At 38.3% G+C, this 12500-nt stretch overlaps 1 pseudogene; it reads right to left on the minus strand.

The window, feature by feature from the left end:
- Window positions 1-9573, minus strand: part of LOC138005045 (zinc finger protein 709-like) — a 12339-nt pseudogene extending 2766 nt beyond the window's left edge.
- Between the last annotated feature and the right edge of the window lie 2927 nt (window positions 9574-12500).

The following is a 12500-nucleotide window of genomic DNA, read 5'->3' on the forward strand; positions in this document are numbered from 1 at the left end:
GTTTCTCCATATTTGAAAGCCCCTATCTTTACTTTCCGTGCCAAGAAGTAAGGATCAACGAATGTCACTGGATTTGTTTTGCAGTCACACAACATTCAAGCATGTTATGGTGTTCTACGTGTCTGTGTAAATTCAACTTTGTTTGGAGACAACATCCAGCGCCGAAATCTCTGACTAGCAGTAAGTTTTCCCAGGTTTCTTTCCCATACTTTCCACTGTTTAAGACACCGGTCTTAGTTTTCGTAAGATCCCTGGGTTTCAGCAGTAGCAGTAACAGTAGCAGTAGAAGTGGTAGAGTTTATCTGATAAAACTGGTTGTCAAAAATAGGAAAGACTCGAGTCCTGATGTAGACTTGTCGGCAGGTATGTTGTGCAGGTTGCAGGTTGCAGGTTTCTTTTAAATGCCAGCGGTTTTCCAGTTATAATTAAATTTCAACCTGCAACCTGCAACCTGCACAACATACCTGCCGACAAGTATTCAACCTGCAACCTGGAACCTGCAAAACATACCTGCCGTAGACTTGTTATCAACCTAAAGTTCTACAAAATAATTGTAGAATATAAATAGTAATACTCATAATTCTTAAATATAATTTTGCCAATTTATAGGCAATACTTTGAAATAGTTTGCTAATGACTGAAAGAAAGTATATGTTATTTGCCAGCTGGGAGGTCCGTAAAGCGAAAATCAGTCATTGAGGTCTTGATATCCTCTTGATATCCTTCGATATCCTCAGTCTTTTTCAGGGGCACCCAACGAGAATATAGTTCAAAACCACTTAAACATAGCATTGTTAAACGTATTTTAGTGTTTAAACGGTAGATATAGGCTTATTGTTATCCCCTAAAAATTTTCTTCTGCTTGGATTCCCTGTAGCTGAAACTCTAGTGATCCGAAAATTCTAGGGATCAAAACTTACCTTTTCGAACATTTCAGCCAAAAAAAAGGCCCCCGAAAATTCTAGGTGACCTTTTTAGGGTAAAAATCCGTTAAAAATGGGCAATTATACCATGTTTTAGTTGTTCGTTGTTCGAAAATCCTAGGACAGACAGGCAAGCAAGAAATTTTACAACAAATGTTCCGAAAATTCTAGATCTCAAATCGTATTTCGAACAGATATTTCCGAAAATTGACGTTGGATGCCCCTGCGTTTTCAAGACTATGCAAATCTCGCCATCATCACTCATTCCAATCTATTAATTGGCTTTAAAATTTTCAACGTTTGTGACTGATTTGAGTACTTGTCGCAATAATGGAATGCTAACTGTTCGTATTTTGGTTGGTTATGGTCACGTGATGTAAGATGATGTAAGAGGATGAAATAAACAGTTGCGAGAGATATGTCCGGTGTACGCACGTATGTTCTATTTTTCCTCACTGTTTGCTTCTAAAACTATTTGGAATACAAAACTAACCGTTTTAAAACGGGAGCTTAGACTGAAATACTGTTTGTAAATCATGCCCGTCATTTAGTGATCATTTGAAAACTTTCACTGGCTGACGGTCATATCCTAGGTAGCCTTAGGAAAGGGCCCCCATGATCATTTCCGAAAAGGAGACAGGCCCAGAAAGTTTTAACGAACCACTTCCAAGAGACTGATCTCTCACTTGAAATGTACAAACAAACATTCCTATCTTCTGTATGGGATTTTTCGCTCTCAACAGCTCCAATCATCTCAAAATCGTAGTTTTCTATGCAAGCGTCCTTGCAAGCAAGGAGTGTCCATTCTGGCCAGCGGATTTGAGAGAAAGGAGAATTTCTTCATGTTTGCAAAAAAAAAAAAAAAAAAATTTACATTATTGACGGAGGTTTACGAAAATTTTCTGGAAGTACCCTTGAGAGGAGATACTTTCAATTCATTTTAAAAATGCCATAATACTTTTTACTTGGCCTCCAAGATGGTTTTCAGTTTCTCTTGGGACTTACAAAGGTAAGCAAACGAAGAGCATAACGGTATAAAAAAGTCGGCTATCGCCTCGTGGATCCACAGCTACTTTGACAATGTTATGACGAAATTCATGATCAATAACAGGACAGACGCATGAAAAACTGACATCAATTTGTTATATTTATAGTGAAAGTGCAGTTTGCTATCAAGTTAGTTCACAGGCACCCCACTTTTAATAATAGAAAGAAACATGATTAAGACCCCCAAGTGGCAGGAGGCAACCAGACGGCTATTTACAAAGCGTGGTAGAGTTGAATCCGGGACAACTGGAAACAAATTCAAACCAGAGGCTAGAACAGGATTTGAACCCCAGGGAAACCGCATGCTAAAATCAACGCCCTAATCACTGGACCACGCCACCTCCCATACTGCAACCTGCAATCTGGAATGTGCGGCTTGCAAATAACACCAACCGTAAAGGAAAGTTGTAGACTGCTTTGGATTAATTCTATCGTGCTTGATGGACGATTCTTTGGTGATGAAAATGAATTACCTTTTTCAGGTTTATTTCATATCTCCATTCAATTTAAATTTAATGTCTTTGTTCACACTTAATCAAATCACAGGTTATGGATTCCAATCCTGTTGAAGCAACAACTTTTCAGGTGTCCACAAGAGACAATTGCTCAAATTGTCCATATAAATTCGAGTATCTCATTTTTCCTTTACCTTTTTACCAGTCTATCTACTATCCTCAATGTATCTACTATAGAAAAGATCATTTAGAGAAAGAAAAAAAAAGTTATCCTCAAAGAAATTGATTGCTGGTGTACTGTATCTATAGTAGCATGGATGTTTTTCAGGTTTAACACCATCGAGTGCACGCAGAAGCCCATAAACAGGAAGATACAACTCCAATGCTACAATCTAGGACAAAACCTGTTGAGACAAAAGAACACTTTTGGTGCACCAGCAAGTTATCTAAATGAACCGCTTAAAACCTGCCCTTTCCCTCCCCCCCCCCCCTTCCCCCAACCTCAATATTGATTTATCTTGGTCAGAAATATATTGTAGAACATATGACGATACTCAGCAACATTGACTGAGGGAGGGAGGGGAGTGGAAAGGGGAGAGTAAGTAGGCATGTTTAAAAATGAAGGCGAATTTGTGTTACTGTCTCAACAGTTTTCTCCGAGATTATTATTTTCACAAATCAAGCTTCCTTTAGACTAGTTCTCAATCCGATGGGTAATGATTTCTCCTGCAGGACTTATGATTAGCTGGAAAGGTCTGGCTTTTCGGGAAAACCAATCTAAAAACATTTTGGTCTGTTAAAGCGGCGTTGCACAAATACAATGAAGTTGTATGCTTCTAGTCGTGGGCTAAAAGTTTAAATAACATTTGCTATTGAAGTTTATTAAAACGGAAGACCTAAGATTATGTTATGAAAGTCTCTCTCTCTGTCTATCAATTAGATGTATTAAAATTAAATCTGGTTACTCAACAACAAATAATTGTATTCTCTCCAAGAACTATTACGAGGCATATTCTAAAATAAAGAGGGTATTGATTCCCAGGATTCTTTGCCTCAACAAATTAAATTAAGATTGCTAACTAATCTCTCATTTACTTTTTTTGCTAACATGAGGTGTCCAATCAAAGAGCAGGTGGTCCCGAAGATAGTAGGAGTGGTCCTGGTGGCAAGGGTCATCGTAATAACCGAGAGATTACGGTCATCATTGTGGTTGTGGTGGTCACTCGTCCGCAGTCATTGTGGCTATGGATGATCATCATGCATAGTGCCCATGGTACTCCAGATGTTTACGGTGGTCCCAGTAGTCATGGTAGCCACGTTTTTCCCAGTGCTCACGCCAATCGTTGTAGTCACGGTCGTTATAAGTGGTGAAGATTGTAATGCCGATCATGGTTGTAATATGTCCATGGTCATAGGTCATTCTTAATGAGAGCAAACCGAGGTCGCTTTCCCGCAGTTCTTTTGGTATTTGCGTTTGTTAGCCAAAATGAAATATCTAATGAGAAACCTACCTTGGAATAAAATCCAAAAACACAAGTAGTTGTTAAAGCTTTCAGGCCATTTTTATTGACTTTGCCATCAAGCACTGGGGAACTAGCCTTGCATTTTATTGCAAAATAATTCTTGTTATCTCCTATTTGATATTCATACTGGTTACCCATTTTTAAAAGAAAAACTGTTTAATTAACACAAATATGCAACAATGACAAGAATAAGACGAAGTACGCATTTAACAAATTTGACGAAATTTATTGTCAATAACAGGACAGACATATCAAAAACTGACATCAATTTGTTTTTTACAATAACAAAAAGGCAGAGAGGTTAAAATAGAGTCAAAGCACGAGAAGAACGCGAGACAAAAATGCAAGAAAATTCAATTTTATTCCATCTGACGCGACCAAATTCATAAGGTTCCTCGCTCCCTTATTGGCTAATGAAAAAAAAGGAGACTTTCTATTGGTTAAAAAGTGACAGATCGACATTTCACAAATTAAGCATTTCGAAACGCATAAATTATAAATTTATGTGTCTGTCCGCTTATTGACCATAAAAATTAGCCAATGAACGCACGAGAATTTTGCAGTCATTGTAAAAAATGCTGTTTACAGACGCAAGATTACAATCTGCAGATTACATCTCTTCTCTGAGTGTTATTGCGTGTTACAATGCTACCGGAAGAGAAAGAGAAAGAGAACAGAGAAAGAAAGTCCTTGGAAAGCCCACTCTCGAAGAAGCATTCTTACCAGTAGCGATCTCTTTTAGAATGATCAGCCTTTCATGCAGCCGCAAAAGGAAAGTCCGGAAACAAAGCTCATCCTCCCGCCCATGCACCAGCACAAAAAATATAACATTTTGAAGCAAGAATACAGTGATTTAGTGTCTACCCATCAGTCGACCTAACGTGGCAACCGTATAAGAGTTTACATGAATTTAACAAGATCTGTTCTCGTGTTTTTTCATACCATCAAGACTAAGGCTATGAGAGACTAAGAGGTGGTCTAGTGTTTGCTTCTCACTTTTGCAAAGGGTGGAGCGATCACTCTTTTTTATGCCATCTCGGTATAAGCTCGCTTGAGTGGGTAATATGTTCTGTAAAATCTTGTACTGAAACATTTGAAGCTTTACTTCTTGGATGCCAGAACGTTTTGCATTCCACCTGGTAACTACCTTCAACTATATTAGTTTAACTCAAGTTTCATTCTTTTAAATTTTCTTACTTTCTAACGAAAGTAGTAATTTCAGTTTTAAGTGGTTAATCATTTCCTTTTAAGATAACAGTTGCAGACAGGTAATGCAATTTCTTAAAGAAATGTTTGTAAATAGTCAACACTTCAACTCCAATCAGTACTAGTGGGTGGCTCTTGCATGTGACTCTATCTAGTCTCAGCCTCTTCTGTGTTCAAAGGGAGACCAACATGTCACTGGTACGAGTCTGCAAGTCACAATTTGCTTTACTTATTGGATGCCAGCACTTTTTGCATTCCACCTGGTAACTACCTTCAACTATATTGGTCTAACTCAAGTTTCAAAATTTTTAAAATTTTCTTACTTTATAACGGAAGTAGTAATTTCATTTTAAAGTGGTTAATTTAGTTAAATTTCCCTTTAAGATAACAGTTGCACACAGGTAATGCAATCTGCTTAAAGAAAAGTTTGTAAATAGCCAACACTTCAACTCTTATCAGTACTAGTGGGTGGCTCTGGCATGTGACTCTATCTAGTCTCATGTGATTCTATGTAGTCTCAGCCTGTTCTGTGTTCAACGGGAGACCAGCATGTCACTGGTACGAGGCTGCAAGTCACAATTTGGAAGTTAAGATGATATTGAATGAAACAAACAAAATGAATTTGAAGCGCGGGTTATAGAAGAAGGGGTGAAGTGATCCTCACTCTCATCTTGACAATTTAAAGCAATTTTCTCTCATAGACACCCACATTTGACGCCCCGTCAAGGAATCGAACGCAGGCCACATTAGTGGGAGGCGAGTGCTCTCACCACTGCGCCATCCCTGCACCGCAGGGTAAAACTTGTAGATGATTTAACTCTATTTGACCCCAGATGATTTTACTCCTCAGTGGGGGTCGCCACGGGGGTGAAAAGGTCAATAAATGGCATAGCTCCTACTAACCTCCAACAACTCAGTGGTAAAGCATCCGAATTACACGTAATAATCGGAAGTTCGAAGGTTTCACTCTTGCAATGGAGCACTCGGATATTCCCCGAGCATCTATCGAAGTAATTAAAGTGCATGCACCACCGACTTGTGAAGGTATTTTAAGGCATTCACAAGTGTATAACTACTCGAAAGTAGTCAACCCTAAAAGGAGGCGATATATGGGTAACTGATCAGGTACTTCAACTATTACTTTGACTACGTCATAAAAATATCCTTGGTTTCGCTTGCCTTGTACGGTGTTGTTTCAGATTCAGTAATATATAAAAAAAAAAACCCGAAAGAGCAAAAAACAAGGCCTATGTCCTCCCTGTGTACCCAAATAAAAAGACTTTTTTGACTGTGACAAGAAAATCTTTTTGATACTTGTCTTTTCGATATGCAACTGCCGGGATTGTTTGTGAGGACCGCAGTCATTCTCGCCTAGTACTCTGCACGCTTGTTGAAGAAACTCCAGTGAAAAATTTATTTCACTTTACCACACGGTTTTATTCACTAACCCAAAATCAAACTAGTATACTGATATATTGGTAGAACAAGGCTGTGAACTAAACGGACATGAATTTGAGATGTTGTCAAATGACGTTCCCGTCTATGACTCCCTTTGGTACCTAAGGAATCTTTGCTTTATAATCTTGTCTTTTCTTTTAATGAACAACAACAACAACAAGATTTAAATGCTAACATTTACGTCTATATGACTTATTTTGGATTTCATAATCCTAAAGAAAGGTTCGTAAAGTAAAGTTCATATGGTGGCAATGCACACTTGACCTTAGAAACAGAATGTGACTGCCTGGAAATTTGCCAAAGTAAGGAAACAAGTTTTTCCTCCAGGAAAACTAAGATGCATTTGCGAAAAATGGTTTAAGTTTGGCACGACTTAAGAGAGGTGATATGCTTAGTGGTCCCGAGGTCGTTAGTATTTCCCGTTGATTCCTCTCGGGAACCATCGACGGTGTCAAAATCAAAACATATAGCTCACTGGCAAATAACGGTTCCTTCGGATCAATTAGACTTATAAGATAAAGATCGGGGGTAGTTTGTGAATAGGCACTTTTCTGGAAAAGAATTTCTTATCTTCTCTTTAGGATAGAACTTGCCAATTGTTTTCCCATAAACCATATAAATTGTGCGTTACGCTGCTATGTAGCCGAGCATTGCTGCCGCGGATTTTAAGGACGGTGCCTACTAATTAAAGATATTTTTTCCCTGGTGTGTGATTATGAAGGAAATGTAGATCTTAACAAGTGTTATTGAAATTAAAAAAGAAAATTGGGGGTAACCACGCATTTTTCAAACATAATTCATGAATAATATTTGTAAAAATCTTTAAAATACAAAGCAATGTATGGCGTTCTTTCTCAAATTGAACCTTAATTATCTCTCAAAAATGCATGGTTACGCCCAATTTTCTTTTTGGATACCAAGAGTACTTACTAAGATCTACTTTCTCCGGATAGTTTTAAACCGCGGAAAACTATCCCTGTATTAGTAAGCATCACCGATAGGAAATCCAAGTATCTTGAGATGCGCAGAACGTATGCGCATCAACAACAGTAGGCACCGTCCTTAAGCTGCCTGGGGTTAAAGAGGCCCGTTGGTTACAAAAAAACGTTGTTTCTAGGGGAACCTTTAAAATACTATTTTGAAAACACATAAACGGGCATTTACAATAGCTTGAACTGGAATAACACCACCCCCCCCCCCCCTACCCCCACAAAAAAAAACTGTGCTTAGATATTTAAACAAATATCAAAAAGGCGGAACGCATATGGCGGCGAAGTAACGTCCAACGAAACTTAACAACGAGGAAATGGAACGCTTTTTAAATTTACAAACGCAACACCATTATAGCCGACGAACTAAAACTTTCTTAAACAAAATTCATTAAAAAGCCACCCAACTACTTTAAGTTGATGGCTCCTCAAACGTCATATGATTTTGATAGTGTGCAAGAAGAAGCTCCTCGCTGCACAACTCCTCTTGGCAAAGCCAACAGCTGTAATTTTTACCCTGGTCTGAACTAAGTTCCTGTCGAGTGCAGGGGCGATGGATCTGTACTTCGTGTTCACTTGCACTTGCAGAACGTCCTAGTGCTTTTTCATGTTTCCTGACACTTTTTTTGTTGCGAAAAAACTTTCCTTTTGGCTTACGTTTGTAACGCTTCTCTCTAGCACAGACTCTTTCGTGTTTCCTCAAATCTCCTGCATGGCTAAAACACTTGCCACATTGTTTGCATTCATAATGCTTCTCTCCAGTATGGACTCTTTCATGTAACCTTAAATTACTTGCAGCGCTAAAGAGCTTGCCACATTGTTTGCATTCATAAGGTTTCTCTCCAGTATGGACTCTTTCATGTGTCTTCAAATTTCCTGCGTTGCTAAAACAGTTACCACATTGTTTGCATTTATAAGGTTTCTCTCCAGTATGGACTCTTTCATGTATCTTTAAGCTTCCTGCTTCGCTAAAACATTTGCCACATTGTTTGCATTTGTAAGGCTTCTCTCCTGTATGGACTCTTTCGTGTCTCCTCAAATCTCCTGCTTGGCTAAAACACTTGCCACATTGTTTGCATTCATAAGGCTTCTCTCCAGTATGGACTCTTTCATGTATCTTTAAGCTTCCTGCTTCGCTAAAACACTTGCCACATTGTTTGCATTCGTAAGGTTTCTCTCCAATATGGACTCTTTCATGTATCTTTACATTTCCTGCTTGGCTAAAACATTTGCCACATTGTTTGCATTTGTAAGGCTTCTCTCCAGTATGGACTCTTTCGTGTTTCCTCAAATTTCCTGCTTGGCTAAAACACTTGCCACATTGTTTGCATTCATAAGGCTTCTCTTCAGTATGGACTTTTTCATGTGTCTTTAAATGTCCTGCATTGCTAAAACAGTTACCACATTGTTTGCATTTATAAGGTTTCTCTCCAGTATGGACTCTTTCATGTGTCCTTAAATTACTTGCAACGCTAAAGCACTTGCCACATTGTTCGCATTTGTAAGGCTTCTCTCCAGTATGGACTCTTTCGTGTCTCCTCAAATTTCCTGCTTGGCTAAAACACTTGCCACATTGTTTGCATTCATAAGGCTTCTCTTCAGTATGGACTTTTTCATGTGTCTTTAAATGTCCTGCTTTGCTAAAACACTTGCCACATTGTTTGCACTCATAAAGCTTCTCTCCAGTATTTACTCTTTCATGTGTCCTTAAATTTCCTGCTTCGGTAAAACACTTACCACATTGTTTGCATTCATAAGGTTTCTCTCCAGTATGGGTTCTTTAATGTTTCTTTAATTTCCCTGCATCGCTGAAACACTTGCCACATTCTTTGCATTCATTATGCTTCTCTCCATTATGGACTTGTTCATCTCTCGAAAGACTTTGTTCCTCGCTGAGACAGCTTCTTTTCTGTATACACCAAGTACCCTTGTTGACACAACGGCAGTTTCTTTCCTTAAGTGATCTTGACATCATTAACAGATTGTGCTTTTACTTAAGACTAAAATGCAAAAGAAAAAGAAGTTATTTCTATCAACAACGTCCAACAGACACTTCAGTCAAAGTCAAGTCATTAATCATCTTTTAACTTAAAAAAAAAAAAACGATTTAGTGTATTAATTTGTTAATAGAAGTTAATGACCTAATATATATTGTACACATGTACACAGCGATCACGTGTCATATGGTATGCATCGTGCTATCGTTTCGTTCAGTTTCCCGCTCAGTTGCTGATTTGTACCTTACCGTCCGTTTCTCCCTAGGCAGATGTCTTTGTCCCAAATGGAAATTATATGTAGCTGCCCAGCGATGGCCCACAACCATGGTCATATCGTCATCATCGCATTCATTAATAGGAAGTTAATAAAAAGACAATCAACACGGTACATACAATTGTGTTAAGTGTTCTAAGAAATTACGGAGTTAGCGACGCGAAGAAAAGAAAACTTCTTAAAGATAATCAGATTTAGCAGAAGAAAATAAAACGTCTTAAATAATTAGAGTTAACAGAAGATATTAACTTTAAGTAACAAGATAACAAATACAAAAGGTTTGCATCTAATACCTCTTACGAACAGAGTTCGAGGTTCGCTTCGCGCTTGGGCCATAAATCAACGGGAAAAAACGAGGATCCGTAACTTACAGTACGGACCGAGAAAACGAGGTTAGTAAGATATTTATTATATCTCTGAGGTTAACCAGCGCGCGGGCAAGGAAACTAGTCAAAGTGAAGCGGAAGGTTCAACTGCCACAAAGAATGCCGTGCCAAAATCCCAAAAACTAAATCTTCTTGGCTGTTAAGTTTGAAATAGTTGCTTGCAAGATTCAAACAGTTTTCAGTACAAGTTTATGCAACAGAAATGACATGAAAAACTCGCTAGATGATGTTTTGTCGAAAATTTAAATTTCGCGGGCTGTACAGCGGGCCGTACTGTAGAATACGGCCCGCTAATTTAGCCAATTACAGCGCGCGTACTATCTGAGAGATATAATAAAAATAGTTTACTTCATAGAAAGTGCGGCGTACGGGGTTTTATGCACGAGTTGTTTGTGTCAAAAACCCGAACGAGCGAGGAACGAGCGAGTGAGGGTTTTTGACACAAACAACGAGTGAATAAAACCCCGTACAAAGCACTTTCTATGTCGTAAACTCTTTATTACACATAACATGAGAATTTTCATTAAAATAGTTTTCTGAACGCGAATTAGAAACAAAAACTCACTAACAATAGAACCAAATGCAAATTTAATTTAATTCAATAACAAAGTACGATTTGCACGATTTGCACGATTTGCACGAGATGCACGAGTGATTGGCATGGAAACGCCTTTACGCTATCGCTGATTGGTTATACTTTCACATGTGAAATAGCTGTACGCCATTCTGATTGGCTGTATAGGTCTTTTTCACATGTGAAAATAAAGCGTATAGATTTGTACAAATGAGCTTTATGGAATAAAATTCTCATGTTATGTGTAATAAAGTGATATATTTCCGATAACTATGTCAAACAGCAATTCAAAGTGTTGTAGTAAGCAAATTTTTTTGTTCAGTCTTGTAATCATCCAATTGCTGGCACTGTGTGTAAATTTCATTAGAACGACCTTGTTATGTTAAGTGTACACAGCCCTTTTAAAATGGTTAATTTCCAAAACAGAAAATATCAGCTTTGCGTGAACAATAAACCTAAAGGAAAAATAACAGTGTGATTATTTGTCTCAATAAAATCAATCGCTGTATGCTCGATTTCACGACGTGGCTGAAATTTACAACATGCCTCCCTGAAAATGCGCGAAGCCACCAATACATTCGATTTTTGTCGCAATGAAGACAAAAATTTATTACTAGCCACGACAATGACGTATTTGTCTCGTGTCCAAAACGACCGTCATACTTAGTTAGTTTATTCGGCAACGTACATTTTAACCAAGTCTTTTAAAACGTTCTCCTGGCCGACAACAGGGTGTCATCTTTGAAACCAGTAATATAAACAGTGTACTTGCTTAATATATTTACTCCCTTTAAATTGATAACAAGACGCTGAAGTCAGTGTTTACTCGGGATACTCTTAACGGCATGGAGATTTTTACAGTACAAGAATTGAGAGAAATTGCTTTGGAAGTTTCCTTGAGGACGAGTATGAAAACTGAAACATTCACACCATTGTGATTGAAAACACCAATTTCCTTTGAACTGAAACTTGTAGCTAGTGTAAAATTAATGTATTTTCCATTGGTCTGCGTTTGAATTCTTCTAATTTGAAGGGTTTTTGTGGTTTGTTATCAAGTATTTTCTAGGTGTTTTAGTAGTCCTCCGGAATATTCCCATTTAGTTACCAGGCTATTTAAGCAGCTGGCAAGTTTTGGTTGTTCTCTCACTCTCGCAATTCAACACTGACGTTCTCAGCTAGCTCCCCCAGCCCATCCTCTTGATTGTACAGATTTTTTCTTTTATTTGTCCTTTTCTTTGTCCGTTCAGAACTTGCTGGAAATACCGCCAACAGGTGCTTCCGCTGCAGTTGGATTGGTCACGGGGCTAAAGCATGTAAAATTGCTTAGTTCCAAGGCCTTCTATCGAACACAAGTGCCCCCTTTACTACTCTTCATGCTCAGTCAGGAGCAGGAATCAAGTAAGATGGTTTCTCCTAATAATTATATGGTACAGGTAACAAATCTTCCATTAGATCTAAGCGAGTACCAGGAATTGCCTGAGCCCAAGGTTCATTTGCCTGTGAAAGGGAATTTAGGGAGAAGTGTTGGTTGTTGATAGATATTTCAGTTTTGTGCAGATAATCGTATTGAATTGGAAATCCAATGGGTTCCTCGAACTGAGCTTTTATGAGTCGTCTTATTGACATTGGCGATTGACAGTTTGGTGATGCCCGTTTCCAGCTGTATCT

This window comes from Montipora foliosa, chromosome 6 (genome assembly GCF_036669935.1).
Source record: "Montipora foliosa isolate CH-2021 chromosome 6, ASM3666993v2, whole genome shotgun sequence".
In the NCBI taxonomy this organism is placed as follows: Eukaryota; Metazoa; Cnidaria; class Anthozoa; order Scleractinia; family Acroporidae; genus Montipora; species Montipora foliosa.